The 24,822-nt window shown below is 36.4% G+C and overlaps 1 protein-coding gene and 2 long non-coding RNA genes across 4 annotated transcripts in view; 2 read left to right on the top strand and 1 right to left on the bottom strand.

The window, feature by feature from the left end:
- LOC133529564 (alpha-2 adrenergic receptor) overlaps positions 1 to 24,822 on the bottom strand; it is an 876,629-nt gene that overhangs the window by 748,234 nt on the left and 103,573 nt on the right. The window lies entirely within an intron of this gene.
- LOC133529573 (uncharacterized) lies at positions 1,241 to 23,338 on the top strand. The gene is made up of 2 exons (XR_009801167.1): positions 1,241 to 1,298; positions 23,258 to 23,338. It is a non-coding gene; the product is annotated as an uncharacterized LOC133529573 (long non-coding RNA).
- Positions 19,365 to 20,576, top strand: LOC133529479 (uncharacterized). The gene is made up of 3 exons (XR_009801141.1): positions 19,365 to 19,769; positions 19,997 to 20,319; positions 20,424 to 20,576. It is a non-coding gene; the product is annotated as an uncharacterized LOC133529479 (long non-coding RNA).

The raw sequence follows: 24,822 nt of genomic DNA, 5'->3' as shown, positions 1-24,822 counted from the left end.
ATCATTCCCATCTATGCCCACCTCTTGTATGGCGGTGGTCTCGTGGGGCAGCCACAGATGGGAATACACCGTTTATTTTTGCTGTTTTTGGATGCTAGGTGTCTGTTTTCGGAGCATTTATTTGATTGTTATTAGCGCTGTTTGAAGTAACCCAGTTTTTCTAACAACCAGAATAAAAAAAGCAAAACGTACAGACACAGGTTATAAGGTAAGTTTGCCAGAGCTCAACGAGGGGGGACGGGTTTAGGGTCGGCAACGCGCATGTAACTCCTCTGGAGTTGCAGGCGTACATAGGCTACGGAGACTGCTTATCAGGCGGGCCGTATGCTTGTTTGCCACCGACGTAGTATAAAAAAAAATACTATAGGTAATGAACTAATATATGAATGAGGAAAATGTCGAGTAACGTTTGTATGGAAAAGTTTCCTCTGAACTGGTAAAATATAAGCCCCGTAAAATTTCGGAAAAATATGAATGTCTATAATCATTTTTCACAGCCTGATCGATGTGTATTTTTGCATAAGGTTTTATGGGTCGACGGATTGACATAGGCTCCCTTTGAACCCGGAACACAAGGTTTTGGGGGGATATGCATAATTTCCCTTTTGTGGGCAAAGCCAGGGATGAGTGTTAAAGTCAAGATTATGAGATGTCGATTCTGTTTATTTAAGATTTAAACTTACTGTGTTTTTCGAATTCTGTCCAATATTCAACTTTATCTGCGTGGGTGGAATTTTGATGATGAATTTGAATTGTAACATTCAGTCCAATATAACATTGAAAAAAAAAAACATTGAAAGTTGAATTTTATCAAATTTATTATACGTATGTTAGTCTATAAGGTATATGTAATATGGTCCTTGTTGCCTGACTCAAATCTTTAAATAGAATAAATTACTAATATAATATTATATTATATGTAATTTTTTTTTTTTTTCGAATAAACTTTATTTATTGACAATAACAATATACATAATGGATGTATACAGATGATTACTATAACTAGCTTATATCTAAAATAGGCCCTTGAGGCATTGTACCAAGAATATGTAATATTATATTTGCTAAAACAAGAGTTCAAATAATATTCATCAATATTATATTATATATGTATGTTTGACGACCGGTTTGGCCTAGTGGGTAGTGACCCTGCCTACGAAGCTGATGGTCCTGGGTTCAAATCCTGGTAAGGGCATATATTCGTGTGATGAACATGGATATTTGTTCCTGAGTCATGGATGTTTTCTATGTATTTAAGTATTTATAAATATTTATATATTATATATATCGTTGTCTAAGTACCCACAACACAAGCCTTATTGAGCTTACTGTGGGACTTGTCAATTTGTGTAATAATGTCCTATAATATTTAATTTATGTATGTATGTGTGTCATATATTTTTAGTGTCTATGTATGTTTGTATTTATATGATATATATAGTTTATAAGTACTGCACCAATTCTAAGTGTCTCTGTTTGACTGGGAGAGAATGTCATTCGGCATTTAGTCAACCATTTGTACATTGTTGTATATATTTTGTGCAATAAAGTTGTTAATAAATAAATAAATATCACCATGTTAATAAATATATAATAAATAATTTTCATGTTAATCTGTAAATATAAATATTGAGATACAACGAGGAAATGCCGCCAGCATCCTTGGTACAATGCCTCAAGGGCCTATTTTAGATTTAAGCTACTCATAGTAATTATCTGTATATATCCATTACGTATATTGTTACGGTGAATAAAGCGAAAAAAAATGTTTAAATAGGGCATTAGTTCTCTGAAAAAAAAAACGATATTTGATTTCAAATTTTCTGTCACTGTCACACTTATATGGAAGAATGATAGAGAGATGACTATCAACGCTCCGGAGCGCTAACGATTGGCATGTTGGCTACAAGGGCTGTTCGGATAACTTATCTACAGAACCAATCACCAATGAGCCGTATTTCATACAACAAACGGGAGTTAATATTTTATTATTGATCACGACGCTGGCAGGCTAAGTAACATAGCTGACAGTTGTAGAACAGTACCCTTACTTTGAGTTTACAGTTACTGAGGGGCTAGCTTAGATGACAAACGTAAATCGACAAAAGCAAAATGAAATGTAAAAATATGGATGAGAGATGCTACAACAAATCAGATAACTAGTTCCGTAAATTATTTTGTCACACCGCCTATTCGGAAAAAAGGGATTTTTCTTTCATGCTAGGAGGGAACAAAATGGTACTTTTATGTTCTAGAACACTATTTTTATCTTTATTTACATTTTTTTTAGCTTAAATAATGTTGTGAAACATAATATTGTAGTTTCCTCATAGGTGATGTGAAAAGCAATATGTGTCGCATATGGTAGCAAAATTATTCCCAACATGGGCGTTAACAATCGAATCCATCACTACGCTCATGATTCTATTATAGAATCCTTCGCTTGGTTCAGAATTCAATGTATGCTCTCGCCGTCAATATGTAATTTTGCTCCCTTGTGACACAATCTACTAGTAGAGCAGAAAGAGTGACGCTCTTCCTTTCTTAATGACCGGTCTTGCCTATTGGGTAGTGATAGTGACCCAGCCTATGAAGCCGATGGTTCTGGGTTCGAAACCCGGTAAAGGCATTTATTGGTGTGCTGAACACAGATATTTGTTCCTGAGTCATAGGTGATTTCTATGTATATAAGTATGTATTTATTTGTATACGTATGTATATCGTCGCCTAGTACCCATAGTACAAGCTTTGCTTAGTTTGGGGCTAAGTTTATCTGTGTAAGATTGTCCCCAAATATTTATTTATTTTATGTTTGCATTTACTGCTATCAATCTGTGTGCCACAACATTTGATTTATTCGTCTATATTTTCCCAACTTTCTGCTGATACAACAGCGGACTTTCAAATAATGTTGGTCAAACAATAAAACCGATATGTTGCGCAAAAACTCGCCTAAATTCATTCCAATTCTGAATTTGTGCCCTTTTGTAATGATATTGTTTTATTTGTAACGTTTATTTCCATTACTTCGGGCTGTTTGAGTTTAACGACTTCATTAAGAAAAGTTGTAGTCAAGAAACTTTTTATATTAATATGAAATGATCCTAGGCCTCATTGGTTAAATACATACACATGTTTGGCCAAAATAACGCAACAAGTTATGGAAGTTCTTTGCCATCAATCACCACTACGTTAGGTTTGTATTAAACTTACATGTGTGTTTCAATCTCCCTTTGTTCTTTGCTTTATTTTCTTTATGCAAATTGTTTTGTGTCTAAAAATTGGTTTATTGTGTAATTAAGTGTAGTTAGTATAGTTGTAGTTTTCGCTCTTTAATGTGTATTATATGCTGCGCATACATGCTTTGGATGGCATTCCCAACCAAAACCTCAACTTATTATGTACATGATATAATTATTGTATGTACTTAGAGACCTTATACACCTCTAAGATTTTATTTTATATTAAATTTCATTTTATTTTAATACCTATTTTAATGATTTGGACACTTAGAGACCTGTACATCTCTAAGTCAATTTAAATTTATAATTTAGTTTTATAGGTAGGCACTCCTTATGAATAATATGTAGTCGCGTTTATGTGGCGCTATGCCGTCTTTAATGTAACTTACAAGCACAAAGGTTGTATCTCACAATTTTTTTATTATATTTATATTAATACAACCCGGCAGCTTGAACATGTCATGCTCGCTTAAAAGTCTTTACTTACGGTGGCGTCGTTGATCGGGTCGCCACTTTCCCGAATGAAGGTTGAGGGAGGCGATGGCTGAGATACACGTCATACTCGTGAACGGGTGTTGTTTGTGGAGACCGGTCTGTTTAAGCTTACACGGGGTACAGGTTATGTTAAAGTATGTAACTTTACTTTTGAGTGACATTAACGTGAGACACTTCATTCGGTTCTTGTCTGTTTTAATTTTTTTGTCTTTTAATTATTTATATAAGAATTCAAGCCTTGGCGACCCTCTACATCTCTAAGGATAATTTAATATATATTTTTATATTTTATCTCTGACACTTAGAGACTTATACATCTCTAAAGAATTTTAGTATTTTATGGTTTTATTTTTTTATCATAGTTTTTTTTTTTGTGTAATTTGACATTTAGAGACAGTATACATCTCTAATAAAGTATTTATTATTTCATAGATTCGATATTTGTAATTGTTTTTTTTTTTAATTTATTGTTTGTAAAAATGGACATGTAAAAGTGCCCCTGTGGCCTATTTGCTGAATAAATGTTTGATATCTGATATTTGAATGTTATCTGTTTTGTGTGCCTAATAAATAAAATAAAACAAAATAAAAATAAAATAATACTTTGAAGTATTAATTTTCATTGTATACTTTAGTCGACGATAAGCAGGTATATAATATTAAAAGTTTTTTTTTAACTTGCCCTATTTGTATGTATGTAGCGTGGGCCAAGTTTTGGAAGCTAAATTTGACCTACTTCCCGTTTTCCGATTGAGCTAAAAATTTGCATACATAAGTAAGTCGGGTGACAATGCAATATTACGGTACCATCGAGCTGATCTGATGATGGAGACAGGAGGTGGCTATAGGAACTCTGTGATGAAACAACGCATCCTAGTCGTATTTAGGGTTTTTACAATTATCTTGATGAGTATTTGTTGGCTGTGGTAAGAAAAGTACAGTCATCGATAAAAGCTTGTACCAAAAATGAACTTTTTGCCAAAAGCTTACTTACTATTTCAATTATTAAATAAATTCAATCGTTCAATCCATAAAACCTAACTAACCTAACTGCATAATACCAAAATATTTTCTTAAAGTAAAGTTTCAGACGAAGAAAAAGCATGGGAAAAATGACCAAATATTTCCACAGAAGAGCGTTATTCAATCCCACGCACACAGACAAAATCATAACCGCCCTCACGATAGCCAGATAACACGGGGCAGGATGTTTGGGCACGGGGGCTTGGTCAAACAAGTCAGTCATACGGCTATTTTGTCTCCAAACAAAATCCCTAAAATACCCGCAAAAGGGCGGTCACTCGAGAAATCGATGCGGCGTTTTGGGCAAACAGAGGTGTTCTGGCGGCGTGAGTCCAACGATTCGGTTAACCAGAGTTAGAACACTTATAACGTATAAACATTATACATACATGAGACTTATATAAGAGCATTTTACCTAAGTTAATAATAAATAAATAATAATAAATATTATACGACATTATTACACAAATTGACTAAGTCCCACAGTAAGCTCAATAAGGCTTGTGTTGAGGGTACTTAGACAACGATATATATAACATATAAATATTTATAAATACTTAAATACATAGAAAACATCCATGACTCAGGAACAAATATCCATGCTCATCACACGAATAAATGCCCTTACCAGGATTTGAACCCGGGACCATCAGCTTCGTAGGCAGGGTCACTACCCACTAGGCCAAACCGGTCGTCAAAGGTCGGTCGGTAAGTTAATATACTAGTTAACCGGCTTTCGGCTCTCAATTTCTAAGGCTCGTTCCAACAATGGATTCAGATTAGGCAAGTGTTGAACTTGCACGAAACACATTATGAGTATGTTGTCTTTTGATAAAATGCATTTCATGAAAGATTTATGATGATTTTGTGAATGTTATTCAGATATTCGTAGTTGTTACAAATAAAGATCAAAGTTACAGTGGTCCAAGAAACTCAATCCCTGCAAGCGAAAACGGTTAAAACCGTTTAACGCAGTCGAAGTCAATGGACGTTTAGTTATTTGTTTGCACACGTAACGTCGAGATAGCATGCACACTTGGCCAACAAAGGAAGGTGTGATGGCATTTTTGTATCAGCTTTGTTTATTTGGGTACTTTATTTATAAAAATTTATGCTGAGAGACTTACGGAGACGAAAAAATTGTCTGTAAAAGAAGGCACGAGATCTGGGGGCACGCTAATACTCCCGCCAAGACGAGCAAACCTACCTACCTTTTCTCAAAGTACTTCGTCGTTTTTTTGAACCCTCACAACACGGGTTTGGATTTTACCAGATAAACAGAATTCTCGGGATATAATGTTAATAGCAGATTAATTAAGCATAAAATTTTTCAATTGCATTGCTCTCATACTTTAGATTTTATTCATATCTAAAAAAAAACCGATTTCGTCACTGGCTCACTCACTCACTGATGATCATCAAATCCTTTAGGGTCTTCCTGATGTCCTAGCAAGCTGAAATTTGGTATATAGGATAGTATTAGTTAAAAATCAACAAAAAAATTCAAAAATTTGAGATTTTTACCCCTAAGGGGGTGGGAAAGAGGGGTGGAATTTTGTATGGGGAATCAATAACGGCTGAACCAATTTAGTAGAAATTTGGCATGTAGATAGTTTCTGTTATGCGAAAGGATATAGAATAGTTTTCAATCTCAAAATCACATCGTAAGGGTAAAAAGGGGGTGGAAAAGGGCGTTAGGGGAGAAAAGGGGGTTGGTGTTTATATGGGGAATACTTCAGGATTTTTAATAGTAAATAAACTAATAACCCTTTGATTATGCGGTCGTAAAATACACACTGTATCGTATATGTTCCGTCGCTGAATCCCCGCACGCAGTCCGATCAATACTCTCACCATAACGTTATATAACCAATAATATATCCCAAAGTCAATCGTATCACTAAAATAAATATTTGTCTCCAAATATCTAAGAATTCAATACGTCTTTTAATGAAGCTACCGCACAAACAACAGTGGAATATTTATTTTGGCGAGTCTGGCTACTGGCTATTATCTTTATTCTTTATTCGATTTGGTTGATTTAATATTATTTATTGTAGGGTTTGCAATACTACTTAAGCCTTTGCTTAGCTACCAAGCTCATAGAAAATCATTTTTAGGGTTCCGTACGTGTTGGTGGCCTATTTGGAGGTCGCTTGTTCAAACACCGACTCGTACCAATGAGTGTTTTGGAAGTTATGTAAGAAATATCATTTGATATTTACCAGCCGCTTTTCAGTGAAAGAAAACATTGTGAGGAAACCGGACTAATCCAATAAGGCCTAGATTACCCTCTGCGTTGGAAGGTCAGTTGCTTTCGTAAAAAACTAGTGCCTACGCCAATTCTCGGGATTAGTTGCCAAGTGGACCTTAGAATCCCATGAGCCGTGACAAAATGCCCGCAAGTGAGATGATGAATACAAGATCTTACATGATAACAACTATGTTATCCTCAACAAAAACATTCCCCCTACTAACCTTGCTCGTAATGATGTATTAGGTACCCGTTCTATCGACTGTCAAAATGATTGAGCAATTGCTAACGAACGTTCCATCAGTTATCGATACAAATAACAAACTTTTACTACCTACACTTCTCACGTCGTTAAATAAAAGGTTGATTTTTGATCAAGGATATATAGAATTTCTAGAGTTGATGTAAGTAAGAATTCGAGTGTTATGTGTTAAAATAAAATAAGATAAGACAAGAAGAATGTATTAGCACAAAAAAGGACATAAATAATCATACACAAATTAATATTAAACGAACAGAAAATTTTGCTACTTGGTCTTCACTCGCTCGATGCCACGAAGCGAGTCCTAGGACACACTACGTGACGCTGATTTTCAGTGAAACCTGGTAAGATTAAAACTAAAACTAGAATTAAGTGGCACTAATATCTAAGAAAACAAACGATATAAGTAAATAATCACAGCATTAGTCCAATATGAAGTACATAACAAAACCATAAGGTTCGATCAATGAATAAAAGTGACAAAAAGAGATATAAAAAACAACATAACAAATGACACTCGACTCATATTTCTAGACTCTGCTAAAAGTTCTCATAGTTTTGCATGGTGAGTGGGTCAAACATATTTTAGAAAAAATTCTTCAATTTTTCAGACAAAATATCAAAAGTGACGACCCAGGTTGGTAGGTATGTATATATATATATATCACGTTTTTCTTATTTGAGTTTCAAGTACTGAAAAACATGTAATTATGTAAGGATGCAGTCCAAAATTAGCTTTCGATATCTTAAGTTTGCGATGTCTTCAGGAAAGACGCGAAGAAAAAAAATGTGTACGACCCAAGTAGCGTTTCTATTGGAGCAACAGACAATTTTCAAGGTTTTATCTTAATAAAAATAATAATGATTTTCTTCCGCCTTTTTATTTCTTATTTGTTTAATTTTATTTTATTTTGTGTTGTTTATATTACACATTTATTTATAAATAACTAATCTACAAAACTTTAAACCTAGATCTAAAAATAAATATTACTAATCTTAAAATAAACTACTAAAAACTTTCTCCCTGCGGTATGGTGCCATAGATGCTGGCAGCATTTCCTCGCTGTATCGCAGGACTAAGTAAGTCTTTGAGCGAGGAAGTTGCCAGCAGGTCTGCGGTCCCCGGTGACCTGTGTTATCATTTTCTATATGCATAAAATAATTCAAATTTTAAAGTAAACTAAGTTTTAACGAATTCTAAAGATAAAACTCATATAAAGTGGACTATTTATCAACACTGAACATCAAAGCAACTATTCAATTTCGTTACATTTTATTCTAAAAATGAACGTCTATTTTTTCGTTTTTATTCGCCTATTACGGCTAAACGAGTCTGAAAATATATATTCCCTAATAAAAAAATGTAATACGACTGTCAAAGGAGGATCAAGGAACAAAAAGGAACAGAAACGTAACTGAAGCATCAAACGAATGAAAAACAATACGCGAACGAAGCTACTGAGCCGCAGTAAGCAGATTGGAACAGTACTATAAATAAAATAAAATAAAATAAAAACCTTTACCAGGGAGCACGGCGCCAAGTCGAGCAAAAAAGCGGACTCATTATTTTATTTTAAAAGAAAGCATTATTTTAGTTTTAAAAGAAATAAAACTGCATTCAAAGATTTTTTTCATTCGCTTGTTTTGCCCGGTGATTGAACCAAATAAAAAAAAAAACGGGCATGACAAGCGAATAAAAAAACTTTGAATGCAGTTTTCTTTTTATAAATATAATAATATAAAAAGTCATTTATTGACGCAAAAAAGTACATACAACAACGGATACGCAAATAAGCACAATAGGGTGTGTAAATTAAGGTTTTAAGACACTTTCCCTTCAGAGCCGAGCAGAGATTTTTTTTTTTTTACACTGTATATCCTGATAAGGAATTGTTACATCTTCTAGCTGCGAGGATATTAAAATAAATAAAAATAACGAGTAAGGTATTTTTTCCTGTAATTAAATCGTGCACTACCTGTTATACAAACTTACTGTTATTTATATCCTGCTACCCTAAGGTTGCCTGGAAGAAGAGATTGCTTACGATAAGACCTTCTGTTGCTACCTTTCTTTACATTGTAAATCTTTTTTTATTTATTTCTCTTCTTTGTGGTGCAATAAAGAATATTTATTTACTTACGTCACACTAGCGGTGTGCCGTCTTTCATATAGATTTGTATAAATAAATAAATAAATAAAATAATAATGTCCTATAATATTTTTTTTTTTTTACTGAGGTGTGCCAATAAAGAGTATTCTATCTATCTATCTATCTATATTACAACGGGTTTTAAATGAATTCACAAAGCAGCCAAGACAATTCAGTGTGTTCTATTGGTGTAGATAAAACTCGTACTTAACTAGTTTACGTTATATATTGACTATGTGCTCATTATTTTTTTTTATACTACGTCGGTTGCGAACAAGCATACGGCCCACCTGATGGTAAGCAGTCTCCGTAGCCTATGTACACCTGCAACTCCATAGGAGTTACACGCGCGTTGCTGACCCAAACTCCCCCTCCCCCTCGTTGAGCTCTGGCAACCTTACTCACCGACAGGAACACAACACTATGAGTAGGGTCTAGTGTTATTTAGCTGCGGTTTTCTGTAAGGTGGAGGTACTTCCCAAGTTGGGCTCAGCTCTAGATCTGGAATGACATCCGCTGTGCTGTGCCCTACCACACAAAGCGAGATGTTATTCACAATGCCCATACCTCTCTTTTGGACGTAGTTTAAGGACGTACCCGGGTCCGGGTGGGTAAGTCTTTGCTTACGGTGGCGTCGTTGATTGGGTCGCCACTTTCCCGAATGAAGGTTGACGCGTCATACTGGTGAACGGCTGCTGTTTGCGGAGACTGGTCTGTTTAAGCTAACACGGGCTATTATATTTAGTAACTTTATGTTTAAGTATAATTACAGTGAAATACATCATTCGATTCTCGTATATTTCTTTTATCTTCATGAATGTTTTAATTAAACAGAATTTTGAGTCTTGGGGAGTCTATACAACTCTAAGGATAGTTTGATAAACTATTATAATCTTTTAGTTCTGATATTTAGAGACATTTACACCTCTAAATCAAAAATCTGTTTGTATTTTTATTTTTATTTTTTTGTAATTCGAGATTTAGAGACATTATACATCTCTAAGTAATAATAGTACTTTAGTTTGCATTGATATTTTCAGGTAATTGTTTTCTTATAATTGTTGATGTGCATTTTTTTTGCTTGTATGTAAATTCCATATTGACGTGTAAAAGTGCCTTTGTAGCCTATTCACTGAATAAATATTGAAGTTGAAGTTGTGCGATTTACGGTGCGAGGAAAAAGAAAAATACTCTAACAACCCAATGACGTATTCCATGTACAATTCATGCAAACCTGTTAGTAGTTTGGCTTTAACACACGGCAAAGGCAAACAGCGAGGCTAAGCCATATCAAAAACGCCAAAAGGGACTGGAAACAATAACTGAATGTGAAACTGGCAACAGTAAACATGTAAAAAACAGTAAGTATACAAATCGAAGTCCAAATAACATAAGATAGATAGATATATAGTTAAATCATTTATTTGGCAGCTGCAAAAACACACAATACAAAGTTTAAATCATCATAAAGAACACAAATTATTACAGGAACAAAATAAAAATAGCACAAAAGAAAATTGAGACAACAAAATAGGCATAATTAATAAACAATAAAATAAAATAAAAGTACCTACCTACATACTGTGTGCGTTGCAGCAGGACAAAAGGGTTACGGGTCAGTGATACTCTTCACTCTTTGCAGTAAAGCACTGGTTTTCTGCCGGAACCCAGGTCACAGCAGATGTATAAAATGAGGGTATGTGTGTGTTACATTTTTATAATATATAAGTCGTATGTGATAATATATAAGTCGGCAAGGATGTGAACAGTGTGTAGGCCCCCTAGTTCTCGTGACTGCCATCTCCACCATGTTAGATTCTGAAATCTGCGACCAAAAAGCCGACCATAACCTTGTTTGACATTGTGTTCAAGGTGACTAATTAACTTGCTAGAATTATAATCCAAGTGTATCTCTTTATAGCTCCTTTTACCAAAAATAACTTCCACAATTTGCAAGCTTACGCAAAATTGGCTCCATATTTCAATATAGCTAACATAAATTTTGTCACTGCTCACGGGAGCCTGGGGTCCGCTTGGCAACTAATCCCTAGAATTGGCGTAGGCACTAGTTTTTACGAATGCGACTATCTAACCTTCCAACCCAGAAAATAAACTAGGCCTAATTTTAGTGTACCTGAATTTATTGCGAAGTAAACAATGTAAATACGATCTAATTAAAAACTAAATACCTAAAAGTGCAAGTCGGAATTGTCCACCGAGTTCCGCAATTTTTAGTATTTATTGTTATAGCGGCAACAGAAATACATCCTCTGTGAAAATTTCAACTGCTAGACAGTTCATGGTTCATGAGATACAGCCTGGTGACAGACGGACGGACGAACGGAAGGACGGACAGCGGAGTCTTAGTAATAGGGTCTCGTTTTACCCTTTGGGTACGGAGCCCTAAAAAACCACTGGATCGGAATTAGACTGATAACCATAACAACCATTCTGTCCGTTTTGCGTGAAAATCGAGGTAGCGCTAGTCTAACCCTCCCACGAAACTTAGCAAGGTTTTCAAGTAAAAGTAAAAAAAAAAAGTAAAAAAGACATTTATTCAAGTAGGATTTTACAATCTCTTTTGAATCGTCAAAAGCACATTATAAATTAATTAATTAAAAATAAATAACAGATTACAAAATAGAAAATTCAACAATTATAATTTACTACCAATATACATTTCATAATTCATTCATTTATTTATAGGAGGCCATGCATTTTTGTCATTAATATACTCTCCGACTGTGTAATATGCCTTATGCTGTAGACCAGATTTAACATATTTTTTAAGTCTAGGAAATGGTAAATCCAGTGCTTCCCTTGGCAACTTATTGTAGAACTGTATACACTGTCCTAGAAAAGATTTCCCTACTCTCTTAATACGAGATCTAGTTATTGCTATTTTGTGATTATTTCTAGCACTTTGCATTTTATGATGATGAAGATACCTAGACGTATCTTCATCATCATCATCATCATCATATCAGCCCTTTATCGCCCACTGCTGAGCATAGGCCTCTCGTCCAGTACGCCACTTGTTCCGGTCCTGAGCTAATCTCATCCAGAAGTGACCCGCAATCTTCGAAATGTCGTCCACCCGAGACGAGCCAACGGACGCCAGGGGTTTCTTTCATCCGAAATCGGCCACCATCCCGTTAACATTTTAGTTCACCTGCCATCACTCTTCCTAGCAATATCATAACACACATTCAGTTATGATGCATAGGTATCTTCTGTAGTTATTTTATTTTCTCTAAATAATACAAGTCAACGTATAATAATTATTGGCTGCCCCAAATCTGCCACTCGATCGTTTTCTTCAAATAATGCTATCTCAGCGACCTTGTCCGAGACCTCCAGCGAACGCCATTGTCGCAGATTCCGCGAATCTCGCCAGATTTTCCTCGTAATCTACTCTTTATTAATTTTTACGATATCTGTGTCCAGCGGCCACTAGTGATGTGATGTGTTGCGGGAATATTACATTTCCTGAAAATACGTTCTGGGAATATACAGAGTGAACCTCAACATATAAACAATACATAAATAAAGTAATTCTAAATACAAATAGGAGGCAATGCTAAGATGACAATCGTTGATGAAAAAAGCCTTTCGAAAATTAAAAAGTGTTAAATATTGACGAGAATTTTCGTAGCAGGACGAGAATTCTTTTCTTTGTCTTGTTTTTTTGTCCCCAAAAAATGTAACGGAGTGGAGATTTTTTATGAGATGAAATTTTGTTATTAATTTTTCTCATGTAGAATATAATCTATAGCTAGAAAAATATACAATAGCGCTTGATTTTTTTTTTTTGGAAACAGATACAAGCGTGACAGAGTAGTCAGAAACAATACAATGAAAATAATTTTGACCCAGCATCTGTCATTCCGATACATTTTTCTTTTCGTTTGGCGTTTATAAATTTACGATTCTCATCTTGACTACGCCCAAATATAACGGTGTGTTGTGTAATAACCTTATTGCTATACGTTTCGAGTCCACGTTTTGTTATAAAATTCTAAATTTTTGTTTGTTTTACTCATTCTTTACTTTACACTGGACGTGTCATACCGTTAGTATTAATAACCAAGTTAGCTTGTGCCCTAAATGCTCTACAATTAAAGTCCGTGACTGTATTATATTCTGGTTTACTGAAATAAGTTTACAAAAACATTTTTCAGAAACTTTTTTTTTAATACTACGTCGGTGGCAAATAAGCATACGGCCCGCCTGATGGTAAGCAGTATCCGTAGCCTATGTACGCCTGCAACTCCACAGGAGTTACATGCGCGTTGCCGACCCTAAACTCGCCCCCCCCCCCCCCTCGTTGAGCTCTGTCAACCTTACTTACCGGCAGGAACACAACACTGAACTCCTGTTATTTTATATAGTATATTTACTCATAACTGTAGATACCACAGGAAAAAATATAAAAACACATAACATAGGTATCCTGATCCTGAAACAAATTCCAGCGTCGGAGCAAATTCAACAAAACGTGATAAAAATTCTTTAATATTCTCTTAACTGGAATATATTCCTGAGCAGGAATAATCCCTCCAAAAATATTTCCTAAAACGCTCATCACTAGTGTCACTGTCATTAAAGCACAAGTATTCATTGTATGTCATTGTATTCCCTGGTGTGTGCTGTTGTCCGAGCTACGTGTGTTTTGGCCGCGCACCGCACTGCCAATTTACAAGTACATATATTGTTTTGAAACAATATTCCGAGCTTTTAGGGTTCCTTGCTTCGCTCAAATCACTTTAAAAATGTGAACTTATTGTTTTGGTTATACTTAGGACAATATTGGTATTCGAGTAAAGCATGCGGTTTCTTGTAAAGGCAACCACGGCTCGTACAGTCGAGGAAATTGATTCTTTAGCAGTTAACGTGTCACGTTACAATGGACAGCTCTTACCATAAGTATGTACAGCCAAATTTACTTGAACCGCAAGTTGCTAAAGAATCAATTTCCGCGACCGTACCAATGGAAATTTAAACTTGACATTAATACGTCGCTCTATTTAAGCATCTATCGTTCACGTAAGCTGTCTGCTATTCTGTGCCATTTCAAGGCACTTTCACCTTTTTCCGTTTTTCTGTTTTGTATGATTTTATATTACGAATAAATTATTTCTTTTTCTATTTCTGTCTTGCGTGTTGGTTAATCTGCCACCCTCGAGTCTACATGAGAATCCAACATAATAAAATTGTTTATTGACTATATACACGTCAAAAATAACAAGTTTTACGTTTGTTTAATCAAGTACATGGTTACACAAATTGACCAGTACCAAAAGTCCCACAGTAAGCTCAATAAGGCTTGTGTTGAGGGTACTTAGACAAAGACAAAGATCTACTAAAAGAGATATACATTGCCTTGGCACAGTCTGTCATAATTTACTGTATACCTATCTGGGGAGGCGCGGCCAAAACGCGTTTCTTACAACTAGAACGTGCGCAGCGCAGCCTACTAAAGGTCATGTATTTTAAGAGAATAAGATTTCCCACTGAAAGACTATATAGCATGACAAATCTTCTTTCCATAAGAAAATTGTTCATTCTTCAAATAGTTCTAAAAAAACATAATATATTACCATATGATAACACTTGCACACATAGAAGACGAATGTATAAAGTTGCTACTGTGCCTCAAAATAAAACTAAATTTGCAAAACGGCATCACGTAGCACTTTCTGCACACTTATATAACTTTTTTAACGAAAAACTTAAGATACACAATAAACACTATTATGAGTGTAAAAAGATTATACCGGCTTGGCTTATAACACAGACATATGAGAAAACCGAAAAATTACTCACTCAACTAACCTATACAACATAAAATACACACAGCCTTACTTTTTCACACACACACACACACACACACACACACACACACACACACACACACACACACACACACACACACACACACACACACACACACACATATACACGCACACACACGAGGGATTTAACGTTTTCACGTTTCAGTTTTTATCTTGATCTGTTTCTCTTTATTTATACGTTTTGTATGCTTTGTATATAGCTTTGCAGAATTTTTAATGTAGCTTTCAATAAAATATTAATTTGATGTTTACGTAACATATCTACTCATAAATGTAGCACAATATTGTTAACATTCTTCAGATAAGGAAGAGCGGTACCTCCTGGCACAAGCTATATTAAAGCTTAAAAGGAGGTTCCAATCACTAACTTTAAGATGATTATTGTGAAAGTAAAATAAACATTTTTGATTTTTTTTTTTTTTGACTTAGACAACGATATATATAATATATAAATATTTATAAATACTTAATTACCTATACATAGAAAACACCCATGACTCAGGAACAAATATATCCATGCTCATCACACGAATAAATGCCCTTACCAGGATTTGAATCAGGGACCATCGGCTTCATAGGCAGGGTCACTACCCACTAGGCCAGACCGGTCGTCAAAGACTAAAAACACTAAAACATGTCTTATTTTGTTCAGAATAGTACATTACGATACAAGTGCGAAAAATAGGAAATTCGAAACGAGTGGCGATAAATTAAAACACGACCGAAGGGAGTGTTTTAAATCGACACGAGTTGCGAATTACCTATTCGCACATGCATCGTACAACGTTTTACAGTACATATGGCCCTTTAAATGTTCGACACAGTAACGTAATATGCTACTTCTCGCACTAGTGCTATAAAGTAGCCCCATATGTACTGTAAATAAATTAACAGTCTAATGTAGTGTTTTTATTTATTTTTGGTAGGTGGTATATTGTTACCCTGAATATTTTTATTTAGTATAAAATATCTAGTGATATTGCAGAGGGGTCTGTCGAGCAAAATTTCAAACAGAACTATAAGGTAACTTACGGGTAACATAGATAAAAGTTCCCCGCGAAGGTCATTTCTGGGAGATCCTGGTACCTTCAGTCCGCATGAATATGACAAAGTGTTCTAATTGATAAGATGTAATTGCGTACTTTTCTGCCGACTATAATATTCATAAACAAACTCTGTAGTCAACTATTAGGGCTTCAGTGGAAAAGACACCAACGCGCGACTATTTCATGAGTAATATTCATTATATTATGCACGCGTAGACGTCTTGAGATACTTACCCAGTTTTCTTTAATTATTAAGATTATTTTACATGACTCGTTTCTACGAGGGCGAGTATTGTATACCATTGTTGTTTTCATCCTCACCACTTAGATGGTTGGCAGTCCTCAACTGTGCGTTTCTCCAGGAACTTTCTGCCTCACACAGCTAAACTGTGGAATGAACTGTCGCCTGCGGTATTTCCGGACCGATACGACCTTCAAACCTTCAAGAAAAGAGCGTACTCCCATCTTAAAGGCCGGCAACGTACTTACAACCCCTCTGGTGTTGCTGGTGTCCATGGGCGGCGGTAATCGCTTACCATCAGGTGATCCGTCTGCTAATTGCCTCCTTTACCATAAAAAAAATACAATAGTGATATAACCAAGCTTTTCAATCACGTGCCTTCATCAGGCCACTCAGCAAGCTTCGTGGCCTAAACACGGTACTCGACTGAAAAGCTCTCTATTATATCACGATTATATAAAATACTATTATCTTATATATCCTTTAGTATTTGATAAGCAATGAGCGGAATTCTTCGTAGCAAAAATCAAACTGTCAGAGGGATTGACCTAACTGTTTTATCGACTTATCGATGTTACGGAATAATATCGCATTAGGTATCCATAATCAACTTAAAAGATTATTCTGTAACATTTGACCTCTTTGATAAGCAACTTGCATCTCCGTATTAAAGTAAATCATATCAGCGTCACATGTCATTTATGTCACTTGAGTTTTCATGAGTGATTTCCGTGCCGTGTTACTAAAATGGTTAATCCTAAAAGAAAACAATAAAAAAATGGATACAGAAAGATTCTTATTTCAGTTTCAAAGAAGATTCTTCCACAATATATTGCTCTAAATGATACGTTCATTTACATCATAAAAGTATTTTCTGTTTTATTCTTTACTATTATACCAAAATACAGTGGCGGTCAGCTAATTAGGGACACCGTTAATTTGTTTGTATGTATATCCAAAAGCCTGATTTCATTACTTTAAGTTTGTTTCGTTAAGTGACAAATATTTATCGATAAGTCGATAAAACAGTTAGGTCAATCCCTCTGACAGTTTGATTTTTGCTATGAAGAATTCCGCTCATTGTTGATAAGGCATTGGATTGCCAATACGCTCGCGTTGTTTCACTCGTATCACGGAACCTGTTACCTTAAATCCAGTCTAACTTCCCAGCTTGTCGGCTTCAACGTTATTTGGGGCCAAATGCCGGGCATTTCTGTGTTTTATGAAGCATGGGGTTTTGCGAATTGTTCCACGACAGAATTTAATATTTTAAACTGATCATCTCAATGAAAGAATTCTAGTTTTTTTTAATAAACAGAAGTGGTTTATTTTGGAAACTGTTAGTGGCTTGGAAGAGGGTTCAAGATAGGATGAAAGAGAAAAGAAATATAATAAAGACAGCAGAAAATAGAACAGGAGTAAGTACTTATTGAGCATCTGCTACGACACGACCTGTTCGCTAAGAAGTTCCTTTACTCGATTTTTAGTATTTAAGACAAGGAACGAGGGAGTTCGTAAAAACCTGACATACGAAGAGAGACTTCAACGGTTTAAAATGTCCTCTTTACAACTCAGGCGGTCTTTCCTTGACATGGCTCTGTTACACAAATTGGTAAACGGTAAAATCGCGGAACCTTACTTGTTGGGAGGTTTAAACTTTACAGTACCGAAAGCTAGCACGCGGTCTTGTCGTCGCACTATTTTTCGCCCCGGTTCTACCAGGGCTAAACTGGGCAAGTCACTTCCGGTCCATAGAATGCAAGTAACTTGGAATAATCTGTCACTTCAACAAAACTTCGAAATAGACATATTTAGTGATTCTATTCAAAATTTAAAGCGCAGAATGTTTAAAAAAACTTAAAATGCTTGTGGTATTATATTAGTACTATTAGTAGTAGTATTTTCCTATGCATGTTTCAATCACTTAATCTATTAATGTATTGGGACCGTGCGAAGTGCGTGGTGGGGGTAAGTAAAGCGATCCCAGCGCATAAGGTGGTAAAAATTTGAACTAACTGCGGATAGAGTCTTTAAACTCTTTAACATTTCGTACAATTATATGGCTCGAAATGAAACTTTGATTTACGATTACTCCTGAAATATTGATTTAAATTGTATGGTGTAAGGGACCATTGTAATCTGTATGAAATGCTTAATATAACTAGCGTATTTATTTTGATCATTGTTAATAATGTATCCATGTAAATAGCTTTGCAAATGCCACATATTACGTGATCTTTTTCTAGAAGTTAAGAATGGATATAGTAAGTTATCCTTAAAAGATAGACATTTCACATCGCGGACTTTTTTGTAGACCTATAAATGAGAAACAACCCCACCATACATTGTGTTGTTATAGCTCAAACGGATTAGGCAGCGTTTTCGATTAAAGCTCCTAGCCAGCGTGATTATTTCCGACAACATCGTTATATTTCAAACAATTTACACAAAACCTTAACAAGTTATATACTTAAGCCTTCCTCAAGAATCACTCTATTGATAGATGAAAGTCGTATGAAAATCCGTTTAGTAGTTTTTAGTTTTGGAGTAGTTTTATAAGATGTAGTGAATTGACGTTTTCCCCTAGACTTGCGGACACTAGGTTGCGTGACAGTCGTGCACGCTCCCAAGTTAAAATGTAGTGTAAAAAGCCTCGAACTGTTTGAGTGTTGTTGCACACCTGTTATTGGTGCATAGATATAATACGTGGCCACTATACTTGTTACTTTGCTAGCTTTGTTTATGTACTGTTGGTGTGTCTTATAAAATAAAATAAAATAAAAAATAAAATAAAAGAATATCATAGAAGGGAAAATAAAAGGAAAGAGGAAGAGGAACACCGAGAAAAAAACTAGACAACTACGAGCCAGACTCGGTAGTTCGAAAAACTCGCGCGGCTAGAAGATGTTGATGTCAACTTTAGCCTGTCTTCTCCGAGACCACGGGGACAACGTCGTCCTCGAAACGTCGGAGGTAAATTTAAAACTTAATACGCGATTAAGTCCCGTTTGTGTTAGTTAATAATGTAGAAAAATGTAATTTCATATTAGTCATATTAATTAATCTTGCTGACAAATTGGTAGAGTAAAAAGCTCACGTAAAACTGGTTTGACTCTAACATATAATATTGAAAAAAAAAACCTCCCCTAATTATTAGGTTTTTGGATCCGGGTATGTCCTTAAACTACGTCCACAAGAGAGGTATGGGCATTGTGAATGTCATCTCGCTTTGTATGGTAGGGCACAGCACGGGGCAGGGCAAAGGGGGCAGTTAGTTACTTGAAAACCTTGCTAAGTTTCGTGGAAGGGCTAGACTAGCGCTACCTCGTTTTTCACGCAAAACGGGCAGAATGGTTGTCAATTCAATCAATGTACACGGTTATCAGTCTAATTCCCGGGTATGTCCTTAAACTACGTCCAAAAGAGAGGTATGCGCAATGTGAATGTCATCTCGCCTTGTGTGGTAGGGCACAGCACAGCGGATGTCATTCCAGATCTAGAGCAGAGCCCAACTGGGGAAGTACCTCCACCTTACAGAAAACCGCAGCCAAATAACACTAGACCCTACTCATAGTGTTGTGTTCCTGCCGGTTAGTAAGGTTGCCAGAGCTCAACGAGGGGCGGGAGGGGGTTAGGGTCGGCAACGCGCATGTAACTCCTCTGGAGTTGCAGGCGCACATAGGCTACGGATACTGCTTACCATCAGGCGAGCCGTATGCTTGTTTGCCACCGACGTAGTATAAAAAAAAATGTAATTTCATATTAATTAATCTTGCTGACAAATTGGTAGAGTAAAAAGCTCACGTGAAACTGGTTTGACTCTAACATATAAAAAAAACCTACCCTAATTATTAGGTAAAGGCGACGAAATGTATTGTACCAACTTCCAACGCTACCACATGGTGGGGAACCACATTAATAGTAAAAGAAAAAATCTGGAACAACTATCAAAGTCAACCTATTATACGGAACAATACAATGCATGAAACCTACACCGAAAACTCCAGTTGTATCAGTACCCCTAGTGTAAATAAATTCGATTTCGAAACGTGACGTACGCGTTTGCGTTTAGTCTCATTTTGTATTGGATTTAGAAAGAGCGCGCCAAGCGGGACGTTTTGGAAACTCAAAATCCTATACAAAATGAGACTTAACGCAAACGCGTTCGTCACGTTATGATGTCGATCAAATTTACACTAGGGGTACTGAAGAGTTCGCTGTTCAATTGTCAAATGGAGGCTGATTGTGTTTTAACAATTTAATATGGTTTTAATCTTAGTTTGATACGACATATAATTATGTTATCAGTCATCTCACGACCACTAATAATTACAAGCGAAATTCCTAATGAGACGAATCCAGTATCCTGAGTTTTACGCTGCCTTAAACGCTAAGCCACTGCGTTGACGCAGGGCATCTCGCTTGTACTAATGTCAGTGCGAGGGAGATGCATTGTGAGTTAATTCAAGCAGTAGCCAGCGAACATGTCAATGTCAAATTCGTCGTAAGGATACTAATAGCATTTCGTCAGCGCCAATCAGAAATATCAAAAGTAAAAAGACCAAATTGTTAAAACACAATGGGCCTCATGCTTCAAATATATCATATTTTTATTCGCCAAGTGCTCTCTATGTCTTTTGTTCAACTTTTTATTGAATACTTTTTATAGATTTCAATAGTTTGTTATTTCTATGATTTTGTGGATTCCACTGGACTGCTTTTAATGTTTGCAATTATAAAGCAATTTTAAAGTACAGATTACAATATTTAGCTACAGAAAAGTATAATAGTGTATGGATTTGATCTCAGTAGTGGCACTTCACAATGTAAAAATATCAAATCAATATTATTTTTATATTGTCGCGTGTGTTGAGTTTGCATTATTTTTGCTCTTTTTGGAGTATTATAGACACTTTTTCACTGTTAAATTTGTTCAATTCACGTTCAGGTAATTTGATTTGCGCGAATACAAAAATGTGTGCATTTTTTTATTTGAGAAAGTATTGTCCATTGTAATTTTTTCTCATTTGTAAGTATCTTATCTTATCTTATCTTATCTTAAAACAAAAACAAAGTATTAGTTACAATTACTCCATAAAATTAACAAAAATCTAGGCAAAGCTGCCAATTACTTTGTAAGAAATATTATTCTTACATACATAACCACCATAAATTTAATAAATGATATTTCAAAAGTTCAAATAGCCTCCAAGGTGCGTAGCCAACATGCCAATCGTTTACGCTCCGTAAAGAACGAAATGCAACTGTCACGGTTGCACTAAAAAGCGTTCAAAATTCAAAAATTCAAAATTCAAAATGTTTATTGCATATCACATTACACATTATTAGGTGGAGCTTATAAGTAGGTGGGTTCATATGTGACACCCTGCACCTGCCCTGCCCTGTGTTTCGCTGTCGTAGTGCAAGCGATTGTCACCATGGCTAGCACCCAGGCATATTATTTGTGCATTGGAAAATACTTACTTACTTACTTACTCCGTTGGCTCAGCGACCCAAAATGAGACTTGGCCTCCGACACAAGACAGCGCCACTTTTCTCGGTCCTGTGCGACCTCTCGCCAATTGTCGACTCGAAGCTCGCGCAGATCCGCCTCCACCATGTCGCTCCAGCGATACCTAGGGCGTCCGATAGGACGTCTTCCTGCTAGGCGACCCAGGTACGCTCTTTTCACGTTCCGATCTTCGTCCATTCTCTCAAGGTGGCTTAACCATTGCAAAATACACATTATGGCATTGGAAAATACGTAAGCTTTAAATTTATTTTCACCTTTTTTAATTTCAAGAAAATGTAAAAGAACTAAAGAAAAACTTGATATTTCCTTACCACTTTCTAGAAGCCGCGCAAAAACCAAACTTTCAATAACATCAGCAAATTTCCGACTAGTCGTTTTACTTGAAATAAAATTTTCATAATATCGAAATTCCTTGAAGCGGTATTCTGATTTAGAATCTGTTAAGGTTTTGATATTGATTTGATGCGATCACTTGCTCCGATTGATGCGCGCGTAATTCACTGCGAGTCGTGTAACTAGGCATCTTTTTTTTTTTTTATACTACGTCGGTGGCAAACAAGCATACGGCCTGCCTGATGGTAAGCAGTCTCCGTAGCCTATGTACACCTGCAACTCCAGAGGAGTTACATGCGCGTTGCCGACCCTAACCCCACCCCCCTCGTTGAGCTCTGGCAACCTTACTCACCGGCAGGAACACAACACTATGAGTAGGGTCAAGTGTTATTTGGCTGCGGTTTTCTGTAAGGTAGAGGTACTTCCCCAGTTGGGCTCTGCTCTAGATCTGGAATGACATCTGCTGTGCATCTGTGGTTGCAGTCGGTTGATCTAGCCATAATATCAATCTTTAATAGAAAACCCCAATCGAAAAAAATCCAACTGTTGTACTATATTTTATCCATAATAACACTGTTATTATGACCGTATAAACAGGCGCCGGCTTATCCCACGCACCGCGCATCGAATGAAGTTGATTAAGATATATTATGACGACCGGTTTGGCCTAGTGGGTAGTGACCCTGCCTACGAAGCTGATGGTCCCGGGTTCAAATCCTGGTAAGGGCATTTATTCGTGTGATGAGCATGGATATTTGTTCCTGAGTCGTGGGTGTTTTCTATGTATTTAAGTATTTATATATTATATATATCGTTGTCTAAGTACCCTCAACACAAGCCTTATTGAGCTTACTGTGGGACTTAGTCAATTTGTGTAATAATGTCCTATAATATTTATTTAAAACTCGCTGTATGTATGTTACCTCTTCACGCTTAAGCCGCTGAATCGATTTATTTAAAATTTCTGTAGGTATTTATTTAAGACAACACATGGTCCATGAATATGTTAGTTATCGTAACCTAATAAAATATTTAATAATGTATAAACAATAACGACTTTGTTCGCTGGCCCACTGCACAATCTAGATTATTAGCTATCATGTTTAGAATGCTGTTGCTACTACTGCGCACTCTGTCAAGCAGTGAGGCCGATTTCTTGCGCCAGACGGCATCAAAAACGTCTCTCAAACTCGGCGAACATAGACGATGCGCTGCAGAAACGCGGCACTCTCAACAGCATACTAAAAGCATTATTGTATTGAATGCGCAAGACATTTTAAGCTCGCTGAGTATAATTAACCCACAGACTTGACGTGTACAATGCTGTACAGTAAGCCTTAAAGAGAGTGATTTTGACTTCATCTGTACACCGAGCAAATCTGCGCGCTAGCTTGTTCGCTCTTACTAACTATGCCCTGCGCTCGTTCTCCATATCTAAATTGTCCTTTATGTCGCCGGTCAGCAAATTCCCCACAAATACTTGAAATGTGCCACTCTTTAGATTAAGTTTAGTATGGAGACCCGGGGAAGGACATAGGTTAGTTTTGATTAATATTCATCATCATTTCAGGCAAATTAAGTGCAAGGCCTGAGTGGACGCTCGGAGCGGAGCGTTCGGCGGGGCGTGCAGCGGAGCGGGCAAGCGTGAGATAGAGCGCCAAGCGAGTGGACTCAGTGCACGCTGACCGCTCGTGTGAATCGGTCGCATTCTATTTGAGCAGCGTCGACTCAGGACACCAGTATGAGTTTCATTTGTTTAACATGCACGCCGCACGCCCCGCACCGCTGCGCGCCCAACTCGAGCGTCAACTCAGGCCTTACACTAAGTTACGGGCAGAAGCTATTAATCTAAATAAGTAAAAACTGAATACCGCCCCGTTCAATAATGCCGCGAAGTTCCAACAAAAGTTTACATCTTCATAAAAACCGGAAAAACGGCAAGAATTTTCAATTGAGGTCAGCGGGATGCCGGAGACTATATTAATTCGTCCGCTTATGAAAAATAAGGTAAAGATTCTTTATTTTAAAAGACAAAGAGGGGATCAAGAGAATTCCTTCCGAGGGTTACAGATATGTACAGTCAGGGAATTTGATTTCTGTACCATTTCGTACGGTCACGTCTGAGAATATCGATACGGACAAAGTGCCAAATATATGTATACACTACCCTAATACGTGGGCCATAAAGTCACGTATACATATTTTTGGCACTTCGATCGTGTCGATGTTTTCAGACGTGACTGTACCAAGATACTGGGGCAAGTCCAGACTATTAAAGGTACCGTTCGGTTTCAGACTGCACCAGCATTACGTACTGCTGCCATATTGCAGCGCGACAGTGCTGCCGACTGCATTACTAGCTTCCGTTATGAACTGAAAATATTCCAG

This window comes from Cydia pomonella, chromosome 21 (assembly GCF_033807575.1).
Source record: "Cydia pomonella isolate Wapato2018A chromosome 21, ilCydPomo1, whole genome shotgun sequence".
NCBI classification, from domain to species: domain Eukaryota; kingdom Metazoa; phylum Arthropoda; class Insecta; order Lepidoptera; family Tortricidae; genus Cydia; species Cydia pomonella.
The sequence above is the reverse complement of the archived record's forward strand: the minus strand, read 5'-3'. Positions and strand labels throughout refer to the sequence as shown.